Raw genomic sequence first — 24,093 nt, 5'->3', positions numbered from 1 at the left:
GCTAATATTGAATCCATCGTCCAACAACCCTGGACAGACCACTTCCTTGTGTCCTTTCGAACTATCCACTTCTAGACCATCCTCGCCAGCACCTGTCTTGGCCTCGCCTTGTCCTGCAAGAAATAAAGAGTATCACCAAGGAGAAAGTTTCCCACGATCCTACCCATCCTTAACCAACTAGCGGATCATTTAGACCCTGGAACACTTGTCGATGACTACAACAAAATCTTGTTAACCACCCTTGACAACATCGCCCCTCTAAAACTCAGACCGAGTAAACCCAAAGCCCATTTAAATAAATTGTTCACCCTTGTACTAAAAGATCTATGACTTCTCAAAAGGGGCTGTGAAACAGCATGGAGGCTAACCCCTTCAAAAGACAGCAAAAATAAATTTATGGAAATCTCCTCCCGTTACAAAAAGGAAATTTATCTGGCTAAACAAAAATCTTATAACAAGCGTATATCCAATGCCAATTCGAATATGAGAGAACTGTTCACTATCCTCAAGGAATTAGAGTCCCCCATCCCCATCCCGGACACATGCTCCAAAGACAAAACTTGGTGTTTTGATATCCAACAAGCATTCTCAAACAAAATAATCATGCTCCAAAAGAAAATATCTAAGAAAAAACTCACACTTAGCCAACCATTCCAGACCAATAACGTAAACACAGTCCTGCCATCAAAGGATCAGGACCTAGCTGCACGATTCATGTTCTTAAAAACCTCTACTCTTGAGGTGGAGAAAGTCATCCGCTCTCTTAAGCCATCCAATTGCCAGGGCGACTCCTGCCCTGTCCTGCCAGCTCATAAAATATGCTAACAGAGATCTTTCCCCATTTATTTCAAAACTTGTCAACGCCTCATTCATGTCAGGCATTGTTCCAACCAACTTAAAACAATCTTGGGTACTGCCTTTGCTTAAAAAGCAAACCTTACACCCTCTTATTCCCACAAACTACCGTCCAATCATTACAGTAACTTTTTCTGCTTAAAATCCTGGACAAGATTGCTTATAACCAGAGTCAAAAATTCTTGGAACAACATAAGCTCCTAGGAGTATGTCGATCAGGATTCCGGCCCAACATGGCACTGAGACTGCCCTCATCGACTTGAAGGTACAAATAGATGATTTACGTGATAAAGGTAAAATGGCTCTCCTCTTGCTGCTGGATCTGTCGACTGCATTCGACCTCGTGGACCACGGGGTCCTTTGTAGCCACCTGTACTCAGCTGCACACTTTTCTAAAGAGGCCATAACCTGGATTGAGTCTTTCCTCAGTGACAGGACGATGAGGGTGTTTTCCCCCTTGGCAGCAGCCGACCCGATCCCCATCTTCTACGGAGTACCGCAGGGCTCTTGCGTCTCCCCCACCCTATACAACATATTTACTAAGCCCCTTTTTGATGATCTGGACCACCTTGGTATCACCTACACTAACTATGCAGATACCCATATTCTCCTCCCTCTTTCTGGGGATTACAACAAGGATTTGGCCTTGGTAAATAGGGTGTATATCATCATCCAGGCATGGATGGCAATCCATGGACTATGCCTGAATGATGATAAAATAGAGCTTATCATCCTTGGGACGCATTCCAACCTCAAGAAATTAGGCCAAGACTACTCCTCATTTGTGTCCAAGGAAGTGAAGACACTTGGGTTCTATCTGGACTTCACCCTCTAATTCGACAAACAGGTGAAGTCCATTGCATCTCCCACTGCTTACACTTGTAAACTCATTAGAGCAGGCAAACACTTTCTATCAGACAATAACTGCATTATTTTAGCCAGAGCCATGATTCTATCCAGGCTCGTTTACTGCAACGCCCTTTACATTGGTGCCAATAAATCCATCATCCACAGACTTCAAATTCTTCAAAACAACACCCTGCGTGCTGCTCTTGGTGTGCCCAAAAGATTGCATATATCAAATATCAGGCGCCAAAATAACTGGCTGTCCACTCAAAATAAAATCCATCTAAAAACTGCATCTCTTGTTCACAAAGCCCTGAACAAGGCCGCAGCTAGTTATCTTACGGACAAATTCCCTAAGAGGAGCTCCACTAGACCAGCAAGAACATCCAATGCCAATAGCCTCATTATACCAAGATTCAGGTTGTCCAAGGCTGGGGGAGGCAGCTTCAAGGTCCGAGTAGCCCAACACTGGAACTCACTGCCCCACGCTTTACGTGAGGAGCAGCCCTTTTTTGAAATTCAGGTCCAAGTATATCAACTTCCTGAAAGCTGCCGACAAATAGCTTACTAGCACTTACTTAGTCCTGTCACCTCCTAGAGTAGATATGCTAGATAACACCTAGTTGCCGCCCATGTGTACATATTCCCCTTCTGACTAGTGATTGATGTCCTACCAGCGCTTGTATATATGCCGGCTTCATTTATTCTGTATTTGACCCTCTTTGGTCAGTGCATATTTTGCCTGTATGTAACCTGTACATAACTGTATATTCATGTACATTATTGTATATTACCCGCAACCTTGTAATTTAAGCTTTGCATTGTCTGTACTGTTGCGCCCGGCTACCTTCGGGTTTGGTGCGCAATTTAAGTGAATAAAACAAACAAACAAACGCTGGCAGTAAGCACATTTTTTAATAATCTTTCAAATGGGCTCATACCATTGTTTGCCCTCGCACCAACAACTCCCAACAGGGACAGGGAGGCCATTACAGAGGGAAGCACCTGGGGAGGAGAGAGATCTACCCCCAGTCTCTGCTTGGAAAAGCGTCTGATCTGCAGAGAGTTATAGCTAGATGACCGAAGGGCTCTGGCATGGTGGTATTTAGGGGGAGATAATTGGATGTAGTGGGGTCCAAGATTCCAGAAAGCCATGTGGATGATGCAGAGGGTCTTGAACTTGATCCTCACAGCAACCAGGAGCCAGTGGAGAGATTTTAGGGCTGGAAAGATGCGGTCCCTGGGTTTGAGGTCAAGGTCGTGCAGTCCTGTTCTGGATTAGTTGAAGGGAGCGAAGGGAGGAGTTAAGCAGATTGAGAAAACAAGCTTTTTTCAAGTAGTCCACCCTGGAGAGCACCAGAGCTCTGGAAACTTTGTGTTTCTGGGTGAAGGTAGGGAAAGGGAGAATGCATCTGAGAAGGTGCAGCTGAAAGTGGGCCTTCTTGGCAAGGTCTGTGATGTGAGGAAAATTCCCTTAATAGTAGAACTCTACCTTATTGCAGCGGCCAATTGACCCATTGCCAAATAAATAAATAAAAACATGGCTACCCTTTCTTGTACCATTCTTCAATCGAAGACTTTTTGAGAATCCCCCCTCACCCTAATTTATCCAAATCCTTGCACTAGCTCTGGAATAAAATCTCTTGAGCATATCTCACTCCCTTGCCTATTCCAAATTAAGATAACTGGACATGTTTGGTGTTTGCGCTCACTCAAACACTGTTTCTGCGCCCATGAAAATTCCAGCAGTTGGCTTAAATTTAAATGGGATAATCCGGTTTAGCAAAGGTCTTTACCATGCCTGCTTGCCTTGAAACCTGTCTGGGATGGGTGTATCAATTTTCCATCACATTTCCGAGTCTCACTGCAAGCGCATTTTGTGCAAATCTTTTGCTTAACATTCAAAAGGGAGATGATTCTATAGATGTCACATTGGAGGATGTACCACAGGATCTTTCCTATGGATAACATACTCCCAGGTCTCTCCACAAATCCATAGAAAGCAGATTGGCACACAAGAATTGGATGCGTTTGACCTGCATCTAACAGTATCACAGGCTTCGCATCTTCCTCTCCCAATGTCCTACTACTCCCTCCTTCTTTCTTCTTACAGATTCTAGCGCAGTGAGGCCACTCAGTGACAGAAGGGATCAAGATAAGACCTCCTACATTACATTGTTTTTCCTGGTTTTCACTGTACCTCCTGGCTCTCCCTCTGTGCTCTCTCTCTGCTCTCTACTCTAACTCACCCACATACAGCCACAAACACCCCGCCTTTCCTCTCCCCTTGCAATAGTCTCTGTATAACCACTCTCTAACACTACACAATGCACTACCAAATTGGTACCACTCTCTCATAGTACCTAACCTGCAATCGCTCACATGACCGCCACTGCCTATTCAGCACTCTTCTTCATTGGCCGCTCTATCCTCCTACCTCCTACTTCGCTCCTGACCTCACCCAAATACCTTCCACTCCTCTCTGATTTACCTGGGCATTTATAGCACAGCCCATTCTGTTGTCTCTCCTGGTTTCCAATGGCCCTCCCGGCCACCTGTCCTCCTGGGTTGAACTGCTGGCTGGTCTCTTCCCCCTGGGGGTTGGGACTGGGTCCATAATCCCTGCCCCCTTTCCAGTCTTTTCCAACATGGTGATCGCTGTAGATTGCAACTGTTTGATTTGCCCTTGCGCTTCGCTCCATAGAGGTGAGGTTTTCTTCCCCCAGTTTGCTTGCGGTCCATATGGGTCTTCCAGGTTTGGTATTGCCCATCTTCATTGGTGTGCGAGGGGGCAATCCTAATCTGTTAATTCTCTGATCATAATTCTGTCTTCTTGGCTCCGGTCCTGGTTTTCCCGGTCATGGCCTAGTGTCTTCTGGGAGAGGTATTTCTGCAAAACCAAAGCATGAGACTAGCCAGGACAGCGGGGGATGGGCATTGTGTTTAGGGCGGTGATATCAAGATTTTCAAACGAGCTGCCTGGGGCCCCTCTTAAATCTTTCATGTCACCTCTGTTGTTGGACTCTGGAAATTTAAAGACCTTTTGGATACAAGTAAATCATCCATACAGGAGCACACTGCATGTACCTACCCCAGGATTGGGGGGATCCCCACTGACCTCCGATAGGGCCGTGTCCCTGACACGTCACAAAAGTTGCCACTCTTTCCTTTATCTAGATAGATGCCAATTTTGCAATGCAGTACTTTCAAAACCTACACATAAGAGATGTCATACAGGAATACACCTGTAAAAGGCAACTGGGAAAGCGTCTATCCCGCAAGTTTACCCCAATTACCTGCTTGGTACAGCTGTCCTCGCCTCATCGTTCATCCCCATGCCATCTATGGTCTTGCTTTTAACATCGGTGAGGCATGCCAATTGCAGTCTATCAACAGGCATGGGCAATGCCAACAGTTTTGGCTTGTGTGTTGCATGGGAAAGGCATTTGCCAGGCACTGCCATTGTGGTATTAACTGGCAAACAGTGGTAGCAGCTGCACAATGGTGCGAGTACATGGGCATATAATAGCAGTGGCAGGTAAATGCCTAATACATCTACACTAGCCAAAGCTATCGGCTTGACACGTGCTTTTCTTTTAACGCAACTTCAGTGAGGGACTTGCAAAGTGTTTATAAATGGAGTGGCTAAAGGCAGATCTGGTGAATATATTTTTTTTATTACACCTGTGGTGCATTTACAGCTCCAGTTAAGTCATTCAGTCTCCGAAGACTGCTTTGGAAAAACCATGGCAAGCATTCGAGCAGAAAGGTTGATGGTAACACTTGTATAGGTAGGTCAAAGAGATCCCAGTAGGAGGTTTTTTTTGGGTTGAGGGGACAGGCAGTAGGTGAGAATAGCGATAGTGATTAGCATGGCCATGGGCAGTCAATGGGTGGGTAAATACCCAAACAAAACGTGCACACTTGGCATCCCTCCTCATCTGCTGTTTTTTCATAGCTGTAGTTGTGGCTTATAGGTTGCGTTTCACCATCTAATAGACACATTTAAAATAGTGGTCTGATCCTCCCACTGAAGTTTAATTTCCTCCTATATTCTAACTTTTAAAGCTATAAACCAAAGGCTTGTTAATATACATGTTCATATTTATTGCACCCGAATCTCCACTCTCAATGGGGAGGATCATGCTGGCCTCCCTTTATTCCTTCATTCAGTGTGCCAATTACCTCCTCGATATTTCAACCTTCTCTCAGAAAGTCTGGTGAGTGTAGAACACTGCCCGTTCAGCTTTTCTGACTTGAAGCCGATTCCGAATCTTGACTGGCTCGGTTCAGGGCTGATTTATCTTCTTCTCAATGAGAGGCAGCATTATTCTGCAGTTAAAAAGAGTACTTTTTAGACCCATTTTCCTTTGATGGGCCTTCTTTAGCTATACTGAGATGGTGGCAGGCCCCTCAATATATGCCTTCACAGCATTCCCAGATCCTACCATGATACACACTCGCCTCATTATTTGCCAAAAAGATTGATATCTCTTCCTGATACAGAGTTTTGGCACTATTTTAGAGTCAAGTTGTGTTAAGCTGCCATCTCCATCCCAACATGCAGCCACATGGACATTCCTGCATGATCTGATAGGGTAATTATTCAATTCCTCTACCCAACCTAAAGACCTTTGAGATGAGATATACAGGAGCACATTTAATGTACTGGGGAATTGATATGAAATCCCTCTTCTTTGGATGTATTGTCCTCCACATCAACCAATCGAACCAATTACGCCAGAGAATGAAAAGCGTGATTAACAACAATTTTCAAAGTGGCTAGGGATGCCATATTCAATTTTGCATCTAGCAAGGAATTCTAGTCGCCACTGTAAGGAAGGCATGGTATCAAACAGTATGACAGACACAAGTGATCACCGATCAAGGGTGTTTATTGAACTTCAACTGGGTTTGAAGAATGCCTAGCTAATCCTAAATCTAAAGATGGGAGCAAGCTACGATCATCAAATAAAAGGGCCTATGCTAATAAACCTATTTCCAATCCTTACTTCTAAATACAAATAGTGTGGGAAACAATGTTTATGCAAAGGAAAGTGTCCAAGAAATTATATGTCAGGATATTCAAGCCGTTGGCTCCCTATCCCCATGTTTTCAGCACGGGACAAAGCGGCATCCTCGAGTTTAGCACACTCTGGCTTCTCTAGTACGAGGGTGCAGTTCAAAACCTCAACATCAAGACGTTCTGTGCCAAAGTCTCTTTGCCATTCAAAGTCTCTTATTTCAGAGGGCCTGATGCAACACGACAAACATTAAAGTTCCTTTCTTCTTAGGATTTCATATATACAACTTCTCAGCTGATTTAGTGTTCACCCCGGGTCCCCGTCCGCCGGGCTCAAGCCCACTATAACCTAAAACCTTCAATTGATCTCCCTACACCGTGCACGGACCAAATTTATCAACTACATCAAAATGGAAGACTTTCAACTGTACGCAGGATTTTGCTTGACCCATCGCAGGACCACTTCGATTCACAATTACTCATTCTCTTCTTGATATAACCCTTTTCTCACTTTCACTTTTGCCACTTCTTAGCTGGATACCTTACAGAGACCTTCGATTGAGCACCCATGTGACGCCTAACCCCTCTGTCAAAGGTATTGTATCTTGCTTTTAAGGTTTAGTCACTCATCAGCAGTTCAACTTTACTTGCGTCTCTTATCACACGCTTTTTAACAATGTTCACTCCAGTGCTCGCCATACAATGTTGCTGTTTGCAACCTTGGCTTCAACACAGACCGGTCTTGTATCGGTCTCCCCAACTCACCGGCTGTGTTGATTTCACTGCCGCTGCTTTGTTCTTGGAGCCAAGGATGGAACCACGGTGGCTGGTGCTTCTCCCCGCCTTGATTATTGACGCAGAGGGTATAGGGTATCTCTGACACACTATGCAGGATTCTTCAGCCTGTTTCCTGGTCTTGCGCTTTCTATTCTCAAGGTTTCTTGAAGGTAACAGTTCCTTATCAAAAAGGTCAAGGGAACTTCCCTCCTTGCGATCACCTTCTAGTTTGCAGTCTTTCTTCTCTCGTTCATCTACCGTCTCGAAACTGCTGTGTCCTCGTGTGCTTGCCTGGCTCAGCCACAGGTTTCAGACTCCTGCAGTAGGGGAACAGGTATCGGCAGCCCTACAGATATCGGCCACTTTTACTCCCTAAAAATAGGCAAATACTCCCAAAAATGAAAAATACAGAGTACAAATACTCCCAACAAAAAATAGCTTTCACCCACAAAGCTCCATGGATATGTTTGGACCAGTAGTGCCACAGGAAGAAACTACTATTACTGCCTGATGGGAAGAAGTAAACCTGTATCTTTTTATGTACATGAATAACTAGGTGCAAAGAAATAATTGTTACAAAAACATGTTTGTTTTTCAGTTAAAACAAATTTTTACCAACATATAAAATACTCCCATTGAGAATTGTACTTACATTTTTACTCCCTAAATAATCCTTTTACTCCCAACTTTAAAAAAAGAACGAGTAAAATGCTCCCACTTTCAAATCTTATGTGGAGCACTGGGTATCGAGAATGGAAGTGGTGTGTCTGTGTGTTGTGGCCATGGGGAAAGGGGAGTATGAAACTATTATACACAAACCGTTGATCTTTGGTGTTCCTATCTACTTTTGAAGGCAAAATGCTGCAGTGTGCATTTCCTTGGTGTTCCGTGTACCCTATTTCACAGCACCCACTCCAATAACAGTCCTGATCCCTCATTTTCGTGACACTGTTTTTTTTAGGTTATGTGATGGCATCGTGCAGTATTTGGACATTTTATGTTGCTCAATATGGCTATGTTAATTTATGTTATGGTGTGCTCTCTTATTCTTCAGAGACTATAGTATACCGTCTGGTTCTAGTATGTCAAGTTATGTTGTTTTCATGCTTTTTTCTTTCTTTTGATAATGCTATGCTTTTTGCTATGTTATAGCTAGGCTGATGGATTATGTTCTGCCGTTGTATTTTGCTGTCTCTCATGTCCATTGCGCTTGGTGCCCCTAGTTTTTCCAGGCATCGAAACCAAATCAGTTTTCAACCCATAACCGAAGAGAACACCCGGCCAATCGGACACTCTACTGTTCGCTCCTCTTCCACAAGCCCTCCCTCTGATCAGACAGGCAAGGCAGTAGGGTGCCCAAGCATTCACTTTCATGTTATGTTACGTTGATTTATACTGCACACCGCTACAACCCAGGGGCAGTCTCCAGGCGCTCATGCGCGCAAGTGCTTTGAAGCAGCCACAAGAGACTTGCAGCACTCGACCGCACCTCTTCATAAACAATAAATATCGCTCAGACCATCAAAATGGCCTAAATGCTGAACAACCAAACTGAGCAACCTCCCCGTGCATAGCTCAGTGCTAGATAAAGCAAATTGCAAACGCACAAGTACGTTTTGGCGTCCGCTGCTCGCATTTAAAGTTTTCGTCCTGATGCTGGAGGCGTAGACAGGGTAGGGGCTGAGCGGGCAAGGCCCACCCAAAATCTGCAAATGCCCACTTAGCAGCGGTCTCATAGCATTTACAGCTGTTATTGTCACTGTGGTGGATCCAACTTCATTAGCTTCATGCCCGCTGGCTACGACGTGTGCCCTCCACAACCCTGCAGTGTTTAATGTAAAAAGCAGTGTGCTTTAAAAACACACTTGGGTTTCATCTTTTGACATTAATAAGGCATTGATGCGGGAAGAGTTTTCTGGAAAGGGGAGGCAAAACACTGGTCTAGGAGGGTCCCTGTCTTTACGACTCTAGTGCTGGGATCTAAAATTAAGATTGCATACGCAGGAGCAAAAAGTAGCTCATTGGTATCCGGCATTAACCAGTGAGCTACCACTGGTGGGTATGCAGTGATAAAATCGCGGGAAAAATGTTGCCTATACAAAAAAAAAATTGCTGCAAAAATGCTGTGCTTTGACCCGGTAAAGGTGAACTCTGTTATACCATTTAAGGGTTGCGGGGGGTGGCCCCCGCTTCCCTTAAATGGTATAATGGGTCAGGGGATGCAGGGGGTCCCCAGCATCCTTTACATGGATTGTGGCAGCAAAACCACAGCATTTTTGCCATGATATTTTGTAACCACAGCAATTTTTGCTGCGATTTTAAAACCTGGAACCCACTGGTGAACGAGGAACTGGCACTTAGCGATCCACAAATCTCACTTCCGCGTAAGATGCAAACCTATAATTTCAGGGTTTGAAATTGAGATTCGATGTGCAGGAGCTAAAACCAGCTCCTGGGTGTCGGGCATGACCCAGTAGTCAGGAGCTATCGCTGGGGAACCAGCAGCGAGAACATAGCGCACATCGAACTTCCACATGAGATGCACACTATAACGTTTCGCCCTTTACGTATGATCCATTGTGTTCAAATGTGTCCTAATTCTCCTTTATTTACATTCTAAAAAACTCAGTTAATGTCCCCATTTTTGGCCTGTAAGGCACAAATTGGCCTGGGGAGGCAAAATTAGCTCCTGGTAACTGTGAGTTTTAAGCTAACCAGGTTCTCCTAAGGTAGAAGCAGGAGCTAAATAGTCCCCCGAAATTTAGAACCCCACATTTTGTCTATTATTCAGGGCCCCTTATGCTTTAAATGCTGTATGGACGTGTCTTAATCTTTAGTTATCGATTTTATTTTATTTATTGATTTCATTTATGTCGCGCCCAAACCCGGGTATCGCAGCGCTTGTAAAGTTTTAGCTAAGTGAAGACATAGAGACAGCATTTGTGTGTGCGTGTTATATAAACAAGGTATACGTATGTGATGAATAATCACGTTTTTAAGAGTTTTTTTCAAGACAAGGTATGATGGCTCATTTCCGATGTGTCCGGGGAGGGCGTTCCACATGGTGGGCGCCGTGACACTGAAGCTGGTGTCTCCCGGTTTCTTGACATTGTATCCGGGCGTGAGCAGAACGAGGCTGGAGGAAGAATGGAGGGGTTTTTCAGCTATTTTTTGCTGAAATACAGTGGACTAGGTGAGAAGGGGCATTATAGTGCAGGCATTAGATTTTCCCAAACGCAGAGTTAAATTCACATATTGTATTTTATCGTGAACCGGTGATCTCGGGAGGTTGAAGTGGCACCTAGTAGCTGTTGGTGTCAGGCTAACCTGGCTCTTCTAGGTTACAAGCAGGAGCTAAATAGCTTCGCGCTCCCCTGAATTTCCAACCCTGCAATGGGACCGCAAAGGGAAACTGGTCGGGACACTGGATGTCCATGAGTGTAGGGTAGGGGGCTCTGAAGAACTTAAGTCAAAGTCAACCTTCACATGAACGTCACCCCGGGTCCGCACAGATATCCTTGCTGTAGAAGAGTGTGTTTGGAACTTTTCGGGGTCCCGCCTAGGCACAGTCCATGTGGGACTGGCCTAATTTGCGGAAGGTGTGCATACCGAGGCATCTTCTGGCCCTGGCGCATTCTAAGTGTCCCAGAGCACTTGGTAGCATCCAGAAGGCAGCATGTTGGCGCCATGTGAAAGACACCAACATTCACTGAACGTAAATCTCATAAATGCTTGCCTTCATCGTGCATGAGTGGCTGACTGAAGGCTAGTAGCATTGCAACGGCTACTTTTCAATCCACCCATTATCCCTGCCCGTGTTGCATGAGATGAGACTAATGAATAAACAAGCATTGGCATTGCCAACCATTTGGGCTTTTGTGTAGGCATGGGAAAGGCACTTGCCAGGCACAGCCATAGTGGTATTAAACTGGACATTGATGGTAGCAGATGCAAAATTGTGCGAGTACCTGGGCATCTAGTAGCAATGCCTGGGAAATGCCTAATACTTTTACACAAGCCAAAACTGTTGGCCTTGCCAGTGCTTGTTTTTAACAGGATTTAAGAGGAGGACACGCAAGGTGCTTGTAAATCGAGTGGCTGAAGGCAGACCTGTTTAAGGAATTTATTTTACATCTGTAGTGCTTTACAGCTCCAATTCTCAGAAGACTGCTTTGAAAAAAGACTGGCAGGGAATTTGAGTGCAGAGTTTGATGGTAAGGCTTGATAAAGTGAGCTCAAAGGGATCCCACGAGGAGGTGTTTTTTGGGGGCAGAGGGGTAGTGGCAGGAACTGAGTGGGAATGGCCATAGGGATCAGCACGGCCATGGCATTTAGCAGGTGGGTGAATAACCAAACATTACCTGCAAGCTTTTTGTCCCTCCTCATATGCCATTTCTCCCTATCTGTACTCTAATGCAATAGTTTAACCTAAAAGTCCAAACTAAAAGCGAAGTGTACGTGCATGCGCGTCAAATGTTCACGCGTGGGCAGCTACCAACGTCCGCCATTTTTAACGCTCCCTGCGGACCCGTTCCCTCCATTTTCCACTTCTGCCTTGTGCCGAAGTACGGGCCCTCATTGGCTGGCGTGCCGTCTCCCAGGCTGAGGCCTGCAGGTTTCAGCTCTCTGATAATGCCGAGAGTTGAACTGGCCCCATTACTGGGCTGCGATGGTGGACTCGATAGCGCCCTGATAATGGCGTAGATACCCCGGCCCCGGTAGCCAATCGCCTTCCCTTCGCTCCCATTAACATTCCCCACCACCCATCGGCGCAGAGCCGGCTATCTGCTCTCTATTTCCACTCCTCCAGCAGATAAGAATGGAAATACTGACTTCATAGCTCACTGATTAAAGTGTCTGGGTTTCTTGATAATACACAGATAAATTATGTTTTTCAAAGAGAGGTAGGGAAAGGGGGAGGCGGAGGAACAACCTCAGGCCAGCGGCCCCCTCTTTTCTTTTGTGCCCCGTGTTTCATTTCATGAAGGTTTTGCTGCAATATTTTATAGACCATGCAGTATCTTTTTCTCCCCTAATGTGATATTACTGTTAACATTAATGAAGCTGTGAATCATTAATATTAGGCCAACAATTGTAGTAAATTGTATTTTTATAGCACATAATGCTACAGTTTTGCAACTTTGAAGTGGTTTTAATGAGGGGAAGCGGCATTGTTACAGCACTGAGTGTTCTGCATTTTATTAACCCCTGAAGGCTCACGCTGTAAGTGGGCTCTGTGGGGGAGCAAGGGGGTGCAGGCCTGCTTTTCAGAGGTGCAAAGGGGCTCACTCTTCAGAGCTGATTTTGGGGTTTTGTAATCTGGGTGCACCTCTGCTGGATTATGTGCACTGCCAGGGTTTTTGTTGGTGTTATTTTTTTGGCCAGGTCTATTTTAAGAACACACGCTACGCTTTGTCGCGCTCTTTTGTGGACGGACCCATTGTGTGGTTTCCTTATTGTTTAGGATTTGTGTCTTTTAGGGCCTCGCTGCGAGTCCGGGGGTAACAGGAAAAAAATGTGGTAGTTGATGTAGCTGCTACTTTTATAATGTCGCCGAGTTATGAGTTTGTTTGGATCTTGGGGGGGGCGGGGGGCAAATAACCGCTTGGGGTACATGGAAAGGTAATGCAGGAGGGAAATGCGGCCTCTTTACCCCATGCAGCACTTTGCCTCATGTCATCAAACTGCAAAATTGGGTGGTATCTAAAAAATGGAAGATATTTAAAATATCATATGCTAGTGAAGCCCTATGTGCTTACATTCCACCTGTTTAATACCACCAACAAAGCAGCACTTATTTCATCACCTGAATGAGGGAAGGCTGGCCATGGCAGAAATCGAACCTGTGACCTGCAGTTTACAGGTAAGGCTCTTCCGCGGACGCGGTACCTGCGCGATTTAGGGCCTAATTGACAGAAGTGTTTTATAATGGCAAAACCCCATTGGAAAATGCTCTGTGAATAAGGGCCATAGTGTTTGTTGGTCATTCATATTCCTTTGGGGAGGACCCAAAGTGTGGGCAACACTTTCTCCTTCCCTCTTCTCACAACTGTTTTGCGCACGATGTTCAAGGCGCTGGGCTCGACTATGAGTGTTTTTCGCAATGGAGCTCTCTTGGGCGGATAAGAGGATAGCCCAGTGGCAACGCGCTCGCCTTGAAAGGCAAGACGACGGAGCAGCACAGGTTCGAACCCGGTCCCCGCTTATAAACCTCCTGGTTATTATGCGCATTATAAATAACCAATTATAAATTAGGCGTGGCACTTTGGGGAGCATGGAAATTTAATTTACCAACAGCGAAGCTTTCCCCCTGCTTGCAAGATCATGGGGCTTGGGACTGAGGGTGGGCGAGGAAGGTGCAATGGTGCAGCTAATAAGTGGTAAACGACTACTACTAAAAAAAAAAAAAAAACCTCTTGGCGAATTCCAGCTAGTCCACCACTGTGTGTGAAGCCACATCAAACCGCTGTTTATGCATGATGTGCAGGGCAAACGTCTATCTTTTTCTAGGTATGTTACAATGTTTAGTGTGACAGGAACAGCGTGAGGGGAGTTCTGAAGAGACAGACCCGGGCGAGAAAGAGACTGGTTCTCGGTAGTTTAGATTGGAGGGAGATGGATATGGGGCTGGAGGGGACTGCTTGAGGTGGGGGGAGTCGCACCGGTATATGGCAAATCCTAGAAGGGGCGACATGTCCGTATCGCAGCACTTACATGTCTTTCTATCGGTGAACTTACCTCGGTGCACTTGCTCCGGTTTTTCTCAATTATCCCATATCACTAACTCACTGAGACGAGTAAGGGAACATGGATAGTAAAAATGGGGCTGGAGTATGGGGTTTGCCCCCCACCCCCTATTTACAGAAAACACCAAAGTAAATACAATGATACGGGTATAATCATCGGGGGGGGGGGGGGGGTTGGGCAGCACTCATTTAGATGGAAGTGTGAAATTAGCCTTCGTCACATTTAGATGGATTTGTGAAGATTAGCGCCCTAGAAGACCTTTGAGAGTACACAAAGTACTAACCACTCCTCTCCTGCTCCCCTCCTAGACACCTCCCTGTATTGTACACGCCCATCGACTAGCTCAACTACACACAAACACACACCCAACATAACACTTGCATGCAACAACAAAACCAGGCACTGGACTTCACCCCTACAGACACAATAAGCCAGTGCGCACAGCCATAACCTTAAATAACAGCCAATTTAACACATGAAACACACACCCAACACAACATACATTCACACACAAACAACCCAGGCATTGGGCCCCACCCTTACGGATACACAAGCCAGTGCGCTCAACCACAACCTTAAATATGAGCCAATTTACACATAAAACAACATAACACATATTCACTTACAACAAGCATCCCAGGCGCGCGCGCGCACACACACACACACACACACACACACACACACACACACGCACACACGCACACACGCACGCACACGCACGCACGCACACACGCGCGCGCGCGATGTAACTGCAGGGATGGAAAAACCTAGCACAGTGAAATCCGGCTGATATGGGGGAGGATAAAGTGCAGGGTATGCGCTGGAGAGGCATGGGGGAGGACACAGATCTGCGGGCACAGGCCTAAATGTGTAAATGTCATTCGGGAAGAGGGTGAAAAGCATGGGGTCCAAGGCTTGTGTACCTATGGGCTGAGCGGGCAGTGTGAAATGAGATAGGAGGATATGGGCGATATCGTGTACAACTGTCATTAGTATGATTTGGCGTCGCTCGATCCTCGTCTGGAAATGAAGTAGTTGCACATCCTGGTCATCCGGCCGCTCAGTGTCTGGTGCTTGTGTACCGGGGCGTTATCATATCATAGTGCCTTGCATGTAAATTGCCTATATGTGGGCGAATTGTGTAAGGTGGGGGGGGGGGGTTGCTGCGACTGCATTGCGCAGAGATGGACGATGAGGCGAGTTGTCTGTGAATGTATCAATGCAGTGCGAGTCTGGGTTCCCAGCATCCCCTTGGGTTGGTTGGTTGATACCCACCCGAGTGCCTGTGTGAGGGTTGGAGTTACCTGGATTTAGGAGCATATGTCGTTCGTGCGAGTGGGTGGAGTGATGCCAGGGGTGTGTGGCATACATGAGTCTGGGTACTCGCTCTAAGGGTTCGGCAGAGGCGTAGCCAGGATTGTTTAACAAGTGGGGCCTGAAGCTAATGTAGTTGGGCCCACTGCAGTGGCATTCCACACCATGTTGCTGAGTGGGCATATACATATTTTGGGTAGCCTTTCCTGCTCAGGCACTACCCTGTCTACGCCTCTGGGATTCGGCCATGCTTGCTGTCCAGTGTGGCCCCCTGCCGAGAAAAAATTCACTGTAGTTACCTAATGTTCGCATACAGCCCTACATTAAGAGATTGTCGAAAATGGAGAAAAAAACACCTCTATATCGTATACGATATAGAGGTGTTATTGCACATCGTGCAGTGGGCTGTGTGTGTCAATGCACAGTTGTGCAGAATATTAGAACACTACTGCACAGGAAAATGTAAGATGAGGGAATCCAGGTGCACACCGGTGTGTGTGTGTTTTACATGACTGATGACACAGGGAAGTTTGCATATTTGTTTAGGTGTTTTGCAGAGTGTTGTTGACTTTCAGCTGCTTTTGATGGCTTTTTTCACCTTGTGGACCCTATCCGGGTGGAAGGGAAGTCTTCCTGCTGAGTGATCAACTGATCGCCTGATCTGAGGTGGGTACCGATAGCCTAATCAATGATGGGTTACGATAGCCTGATCAGTGCTGGGTTACGATAGCCTGGTCAGTGCTGGGTTACGATAGCCTGATCAGGGCTGGGTTACGATAGCCTGGTCAGTGCTGGGTTACGATAGCCTGATCAGTGATGGGTTACGATAGCCTGATCAGAGATGGGTTGCGTGTTTTACGATAGCCTGATAAGAGATGGGTTGCATGTTACAATAGCCTGATCAGCGATGGGTTGCGTATTACGATAGCCTGATTGGTGCTGGGGTACGATAGCCTGATTGCTGCTGGGGTACGATAGCCTGATTGCTGCTGGGTTACGATTGCCTGATTGCTGCTGGGTTACGATTTGGTGCTGGGTTACGATTGCCTGCTTGGTGTTGGGGTACGATTGCCTGATTGGTGTTGGGGTACGATAGCCTGATTGGTGCTGAGTTACGATAGCCTGATTGGTGCTGGGGTACGATAGCCTGATTGGTGCTGGGTTACGATTTGGTGCTGGGTTACGATAGCCTGATTGGTGCTGGGGTATGATGGTGCTGGGGTACGATAGCCTGATCAGAGATGAGTTGCGGGTTAAGAAAGCCTGATCGCAGATGGGTTACGATAGCCTAGTTAGTGATGGGTTATTAGCTGGATTTTGAAGGAGAGAGAACTGTGCGTGGAACCTGGTTGGAAAGTGGTAGAGGGGAATGAGGTGGAACAGGAAAAGGAGGATGGAGTTAAAAAGTGTAAGCTGGCATGTGGGTAATTTGGCATGGATGTGAGTTGGCTTAATAACAGTGGCGGTTAAGGGAGTAAACCGTCCCGGTGCAAGTAAGGAACACATTTCAGGTTAGGATGGGAATAAACCAGCATATGGTGAGGGGTTACAAGGAGTAAGAGGAGAAAGCAGCTATGAGATGAGAGGAGACCAGGACATGGCAAGAAGGTTTACAGGACACTGGAAGAGCAAGGTGTCCTGGGGCTAGATGGGTGAGGGGGGGCTGACATGAGGGTGGATAGCGCATTGCCTGAGAAGAAGTGGGAATGCAGTACCACAAAGGCCACAAGAGCACAGGACGAGTGGGGTAAGAGGGGAGGTGTCGTGAGATGAGAGAACTCAATGACATAGGGTGAGCGGGTTTAGCGGCGTGGGGGAGCAGGGAATTGGAGTTTGTGGGGATCTGAGGGGTCTGATAGCATGGGGTGAGATGAGTAAACCAGCGAAAGGGTGAACAAGGGAACCCAGCGTGGAATGATAGGTGATGCTGGCACGAGGTGAAAAGGAGGAAGTGGCATGGAGCAATGCCGTGGAGCATGACTGGGCAACCAGTTCAGATGGAGGTAATGGATGGGACTTGGTTTTTGGGGATCAATCGAATAGGGGGGCTGACACAGGGACCTGGATATTACATGTGGGGAACATGGGGATACAGCGAGCATTACCTGTACTTGGTGAGAGGATGGTAAAGGGAAAGTCAGGGAAATGGATAGGTAGGCGTGCAGGGAAAGATGAGGAACAGGTGGGATGCACCTTCTGTGGACATCCTGCCACGTCAAGTCTGCCTTTCATCCTTGGGCAGTCCTTAAATTGTGGACCACTGAAGTGGCTAAGTCAGCATTCTGAGAGCCCGGCAATTTAGAGCTGCACCAAAGACACAGATGTGTTGCATTGGCATCGTTGTTACTCTGGCAGAGTGGCACATGTTCAGTAATCGCTCTTCTTGCACTGCTACACTGTTCTTTTTGTTGGTGTATTACAGGCAGGGGTTGCTAAGCTGCTGCTCTTCTGATCGTTTGGCCTACATATCCCATGTGCCCTATCTGGCATAGACACGGTGTCAGCTCATGGGTGTTGTAGTTCGCAACATCTGCAAGTGGTCTACCACTAATAGCGACGGCTGGCTGCCCTACTGGTGTTTGCTATCTAGGATGCAATGTAAGTGTGCCACTGGGATTCTCTGCTTTCCGGTGCCCCATCTCCGGGGTCATCTGCACAGAGCGGATCAGAGATGGGGAGAGGGGACACTCGTGCACTTCCAAAAGGAACCAGTAAGGACCACGGATACGCATTGGCTGGTAGAGGCTAGATTCGCGGACTCCAGGGTCTGCTACCTTGGCAACGGTGCTAGCCAAGGCCTGCCTTTTATCTTCTTCACTAACATACTTTAGTCATTTATAATACGTGCAAAACCCTTATAGAAGCCTGCGCATAATGTTCTTATTACAGGCTAGTTGTGACATCACTACTGATCTGTAATTGACAAATGACATCACTGCGCTCTGTAAACAGTTATGAAGGTGGAGCTGCACATCCCAGTGCCTGCTGCTTCAGCCAGCTGTCATTACATTACTTCATTAAAGCAGTGAGAAGTATTTCAAGTTCCTTTCTTGTATAATCGCTTCAAGTGACGCTTTACAGACATTAATTGATATGGAAAGGTTTATGGTAGTATATTTTTATTTTTATTTTGTTGGGAGTTTCATAAATGAAAGCAATTGTCTATAAGCATGTTAATGCTTATTTTAAATCCAATTAATTCATTTGAGTAAACTGGTTAAATGTTTTTTCTGCAATTAATTACATCTTTTTTTCACGCCTAACATCAGAGACTGGTCTCCAAGCACGGGGCCGGGATTCCAAACTGCGACGCTGACACGCGTTGCTCCTGAGCCAGCCTCCCTGACCAATATGCAGTTTCTAATGCCACACATTACAAGGTGCATATTGGCTTTTTTTTTTTTTTTAAACCGGATTCTGCGCTGATTACGTGTCAGCAATTTGAGCCCGTCTTACATTAGATTAGGCAAGGAGGGATGACGGTGTGTGACCATGCGTTATAAGAAACGACCTATCCCCTACCCTGAAGCATACTGAAGGTCACCTGCGAGTTCAGTGCGAAGGTTATTGTGTAGCCTATCGACATAGTGCAACCCGAAGATGGAAATCGATCTTGGCTTTATACCATGCAGGTGCAATGACTGCAATATACCAGTAATTATGGTTGTTGAGCGTGTTGATGAGCTCTGTTACTCAATCAAGGCTCCGCCTCTGGGCACTCATGGCCCCTCCAGCCCTTCCTTCAACAATGACCATAAATAGCATACTACGCTTTGAGCCTACGCCTAATTCAGGGTGTAAAATGTCATCTGCCTCCTGCCATTGGCTAGTGATATTTGATTTTTGGCGAGTAAGAAATGGTGTGCTGTTTGCATGCATATAATTGAGGTGGCGAGTACATTTTTTGTGGCTGGCTAGTAGTTTGCAACTTGAATTGTTGCACCCTGCCTAATTGTTGCGCCTTTGTGGGCGTTTGAGTGTGAAATGTCTCTGCAATTAGGGTTAAATTGAACTTCCTATTCGAAAAGGAGATATTTGAAGGCATATAACTTCGTAATCCGTGGACACAAATGCATGACGCGTTCCCCCAAAAAGTCCAGGCCCCTGTGAATTTCTTTTGGGAATAGTTTGTGAAGTTGGGTTAAGCAGGGAGAGCAGGTGAGGGACGTTTGTATGGATGGCCTACAAAATGAATTTTCCATTGAAGCGCCCATAGGACCTCCGCAAGGCAGAGAGACCTACACTGCCTTGGAAGCACGGCCTCCAGTCATGCCTTGTGGGTCCGGTCCCCGGGCGTGGCTTTCAGCCATGACCACCGTGCCGGCAGAGAGGCCTCTGGGAGTGATAGGGTAATGGTGCCTGGGGCAAGGCAGAAGGCCATACTCGTTGCACAGATAGGCTCAAACTCCCCGACCCATCCCAACACCAGTCCCACTTTCCTGCAGCAGCCTCCGCATCCGTCGCCGCCTCCCGAAACTCCTGCTGTCCCGCCACTTCCCCTCCACAGCAACGGCTGCCATGGAAAGGGAAGAGGTACTACATGTAGTTCCGGCTTCCCTGTGCCAATGATGGGCATTTTATTTTGTATTTTTTTTTATTTGAGAAATGGCAACCGCCCCATTAGTGATCCATGAAGTCTCGGCCCGCGCCTGAGGCAAACGCCAGATTGCATCGTCGGAGAGGTCACGGCGAAGAATGAAGTCCAGGAGCTGAGATGCAGCAACTTGGTTTGAAAGAAGGTAGCAATGTGAGCAAGCATTGCCTGTGCGCTAAATAAGCAAACATGGCTGTTTATGGTCTGTTACCCACTCGGAAGAGTCTGCCACGTTTTTGATTCCTATGGCACTGCAGAGGCGAATATCCTTCTTCGGCTAATTCTGAATCATTTAGGGTTTCACCGGTCAGTGAGCAGTGGAACCCAGATATGGACCATCGTGCCTAGACAGGCCGCTGCACGCCACAGGTGACGCTAGAGCTCCACGTCAGATTTTGTGGTGAGAGTATTTTACTCCCTTCTTTTGGAAGGTTGGAATGAAGTTGGGGAGTAAGAAGTAACTGATTGTGAAATGTATTTTTAGGCAATAAAAAATCAATTTCTATTTTTCAAAAACATATTTTTTTTGTGTAAAAGGTAACTTGCATTATGTCCAGTAATTGACATAAACTAAATATAATTTGTATAGGCCTACCACATGTATAGGCCCTTCTCCCTAGATAATGCACTAGTACAACACTTCTGCCTGGCATGCGCTACTGATGCACCTGGTCTGAATACATCAATACAAAAGTTCAAGTACCAACAAAGACCCGACACCTGCTTCTCTCTATTTTTTAATTCTTTGATTTGGCTACTTTTTGGTAAGTACCTGGACTGCTGGATGACTTGAGGGGGAAAGAAACACTTGTCCGACTTGTGTTGCTACTCTTGATCAGCTGTGTGCTCGGCTGTTTGGGAGCGGACTTACCTCGTCTGGGGGTAGCGGGGGAAATCGGGCTGAAATGCGAATGGATATTCTCCTCTGGGATGGTACGGAGAAGCGTGATTGAGGTCCTACAGAGTGGGTTTATGGGCCACAGAGCGGAGTATTTTAGATTTTGTTGCTTCTCAGCAGACCACTTCTTGCGTTGTTGGGTTGTTTTTAAAGACGCTTGGAGCGACGCGTTGAGGGAGCAATAGGCCTGCATCTCCCGGAGAATTTGGGATGTTGGGAACATTATTTGATTGGTCTAATCATGCTGTGCCTCCACCTGCAGAGAGGAAGATTGTTGCGTAAGTGAAGTTTTCAAGAGCTCTACCAACCAAGGGGCAAAAAGATCTGGTACATGGGTAAACCACTGATGGTGGGATAAGATTGGGTTTTATGGGCTACAACAAAGAGAGAATGATGCCGTGATAAAGGGAGCAAAATGTAACCTGAATCGCCAGAAAAGGCAACGATGGTTGTATTGCCCCTCATTAGCAGTCACGGTGAAGGCAGAATGTATTGTTATTTTTGCCAGAAAAACCCTTGAATAAATTCCTGCATTTATTAATTTCATTATTTATAACGCGCACAGTCCCTAGCCAGGGAATCGGGGCGCTAACTCTGAGAGAAGGAATTAACAAAAAATTAAGGCAGGTGCCGAAAATAATACAGTCTTTGAAGCCTGACGAAAAGATAATATGATCCTGTGTATTGCGTAGGGACAACGATAGAGCGTTCTAGAGTCGGGCTGCCGCTACAGAAAAAGCGTGAACCTTCAGTCCTGGAACGTTAAAAATTAGGGACCTGGCAAAGGCAAAGGGAGGCTGAGTGCAGGGAATAGGGGCAAAACTTTGCCTGTAAATACTCAGATCCAGTACCATAAAAAGCACGATGGACAACGCAGAACTCTATTGTTGCAACATTTCTGGTATAAGCTGCAGGACAAACCCACTGCACTCGTGCACGTTGTGCTACACTACTCTCTCCACGGACCTGGACTGCGGTCCCCGACGGCGTTCAACCCACAGCGCTTTGGAATCATAACAATGGTAAAAGGCTGTATACAAATGCCAAATAACTTAACAAATTAGGCAGTGTACCACCCTAAAGATATACTTGTACATGTGGCAATGGGAGTTTACATTTGTTTCGGAGTGTGAATGTTATTGATATAAAGTAAAATGTAGTTTGCTTACATATCCACTTTTTTCATGCTAACATTTGCCACCTAGTTTCTTCCACCGATTGTAAACTTCCTTTTTCCAATTGTCCCGGGAGGATAGCTCAGCGGCAACGTGCCCGCCTTGGAAGCAAGACAACACAGAGCAACACCAGTTCGATTCCCAGGTCTGCGCTCAGAAACCTCTGGGTATTAAGCGCGTTATAAATAACCTATCATATCATATATCATAGCTTGTTGCTCAGCTAAAGGAAGTCCTTTTTTGGTTTTGCCAGATTTGAAGGGAGCATGCGGGTGAAGGATGTCACACATAGTTGTGCAGCAATTCTCGACTCTATCCCTCCCATATTTGGGTGTTGTGCCCGTTATTAACTTTCAACAGTGGGGCCTAAGATTGCCATCATAAAGCAAAACATTTTAGACCAGAACCTGGAAAAGCTTCCTGTGGGTTAGGCCGTACCAAGTGCAGCATAAAGCATGCCATATGCACCTGCCGCCTTGTTCCCGATTCCTGGGCCTTCTTAGGGGAGCTCTGGTGCAAATATGATGGCCAAAGGGGTTGCTCCAGGGCTTGCAAGATTTGCTCCAGTTTTAAGCTTTGTAAATCGGGTGTAAGGCAGCCGGGCCAAACCTGAGGTGCCCGCGTGCCTCCCCCAGATGTACTCTACTGCAGATCTTTGTCCCATGATGTGGAGCCTGTGTTTTTTCCTTTATTTCGGTGTGCGCTTAAGGCCACAGAGTTACTGTTCCCCGAGGTTGGGTTGAGTTTCTGTGCTTCTGGCCCGACGCTTCCGGGGGTGGTCCTTTCTTCTTATCCAGAGACCTTACCTTGCATGTAAACCCGACCTGCACATGTTGGCGCTTCTGGACTCCCCAGAAGCCAGCAAAGAGGTTTCCACTTAGGAAACCGGGCCCTTCTCGCTGGAACCCAAGCTCCACGCCGCCGTCCCACAACGCAGGCTATCTTGGGAACATCTCGAGGAGCCGGCTTCACCTAAATGTAAAACTCCAGGGTAAACAGTGTAAAGTTCAGTTTTAATGCGCCGGACCATTCCTGCTGGACGCTTTTAAAAAAAGAATGAAAGAAAAAACAGCAACAGCGATAAAGAGCCGCGATAAGACTGGCACTGTTTTGTGTAGGAGGGCCTATCAATGTTATCTATCTGCGTTTTTCACTCTCTGAGCAGAGCTGTTGTTTTCTACCCTTATCTCACTCCACCAAAATGCCAGGAACAAAAAAAAAAAGATAGACAAAGCTGGCTTGATAATTGCTGGACACCGCGATAAAATGTTAACATTACATTCAAAATGAAGGGCTTTCTTTGTAAATGAAGTAACCAAAACAACAAGGTACGCACAAAAAAAATGGTGACGGTAAAAAAAAAAAAAACGAAACGGCACAGTCGACAAAGATGGTCTTTCCCCCCTAGTAATGAGATGGAAGCGGTGTGCAGGCCTGGAACTCTAGCAGTTGTGTGACGAGGTAATCTTGTGCGCGTCATCATTTTAATTGTGGTTGTCTAGGAGGAACTGGCTTGCTTTTCGGGACAAGGCTCTAAGGCGGCTGCGGGATCCTATTTGTCGCGAATCACAAAGCTCTTTTTTATCGTTATAAACACGAGATATATCCAGAGATTCACCAATTGGCGGATGCCACGCATCTCTGTATTTTCCACCTTTTATCCTGGTGCAAGGGAATAGCTGTACAAACCTGGGCTCCTGGCGGAATATTGGTTGGCGGGCGCCAATTGGTTGAGCCACTTGGCCATTTAGTAGCATGTTTACCCATCATCATTAAGGGTTTTGAGTGGGATGCTAAATAGAAGTGTAGGCTCTAACAAGGGGGTATGGCCTGAATGTCGGGCGTGGCCTAAATAGTGATGGGC

The 24,093-nt window shown here is 46.3% G+C and overlaps 1 protein-coding gene across 2 annotated transcripts in view; it reads left to right on the top strand.

Annotated features, from left to right (window-relative positions):
* Window positions 1-24,093, top strand: part of ZFPM1 (zinc finger protein, FOG family member 1) — a 438,530-nt gene that overhangs the window by 67,896 nt on the left and 346,541 nt on the right. The gene's annotated exons all lie outside the window — the stretch shown is intronic.

This window comes from Ambystoma mexicanum, chromosome 1q (genome assembly GCF_040938575.1).
Source record: "Ambystoma mexicanum isolate Mex_15411 chromosome 1q, UKY_AmexF1_1, whole genome shotgun sequence".
In the NCBI taxonomy this organism is placed as follows: domain Eukaryota; kingdom Metazoa; phylum Chordata; class Amphibia; order Caudata; family Ambystomatidae; genus Ambystoma; species Ambystoma mexicanum.
The sequence above is the reverse complement of the archived record's forward strand: the minus strand, read 5'-3'. Positions and strand labels throughout refer to the sequence as shown.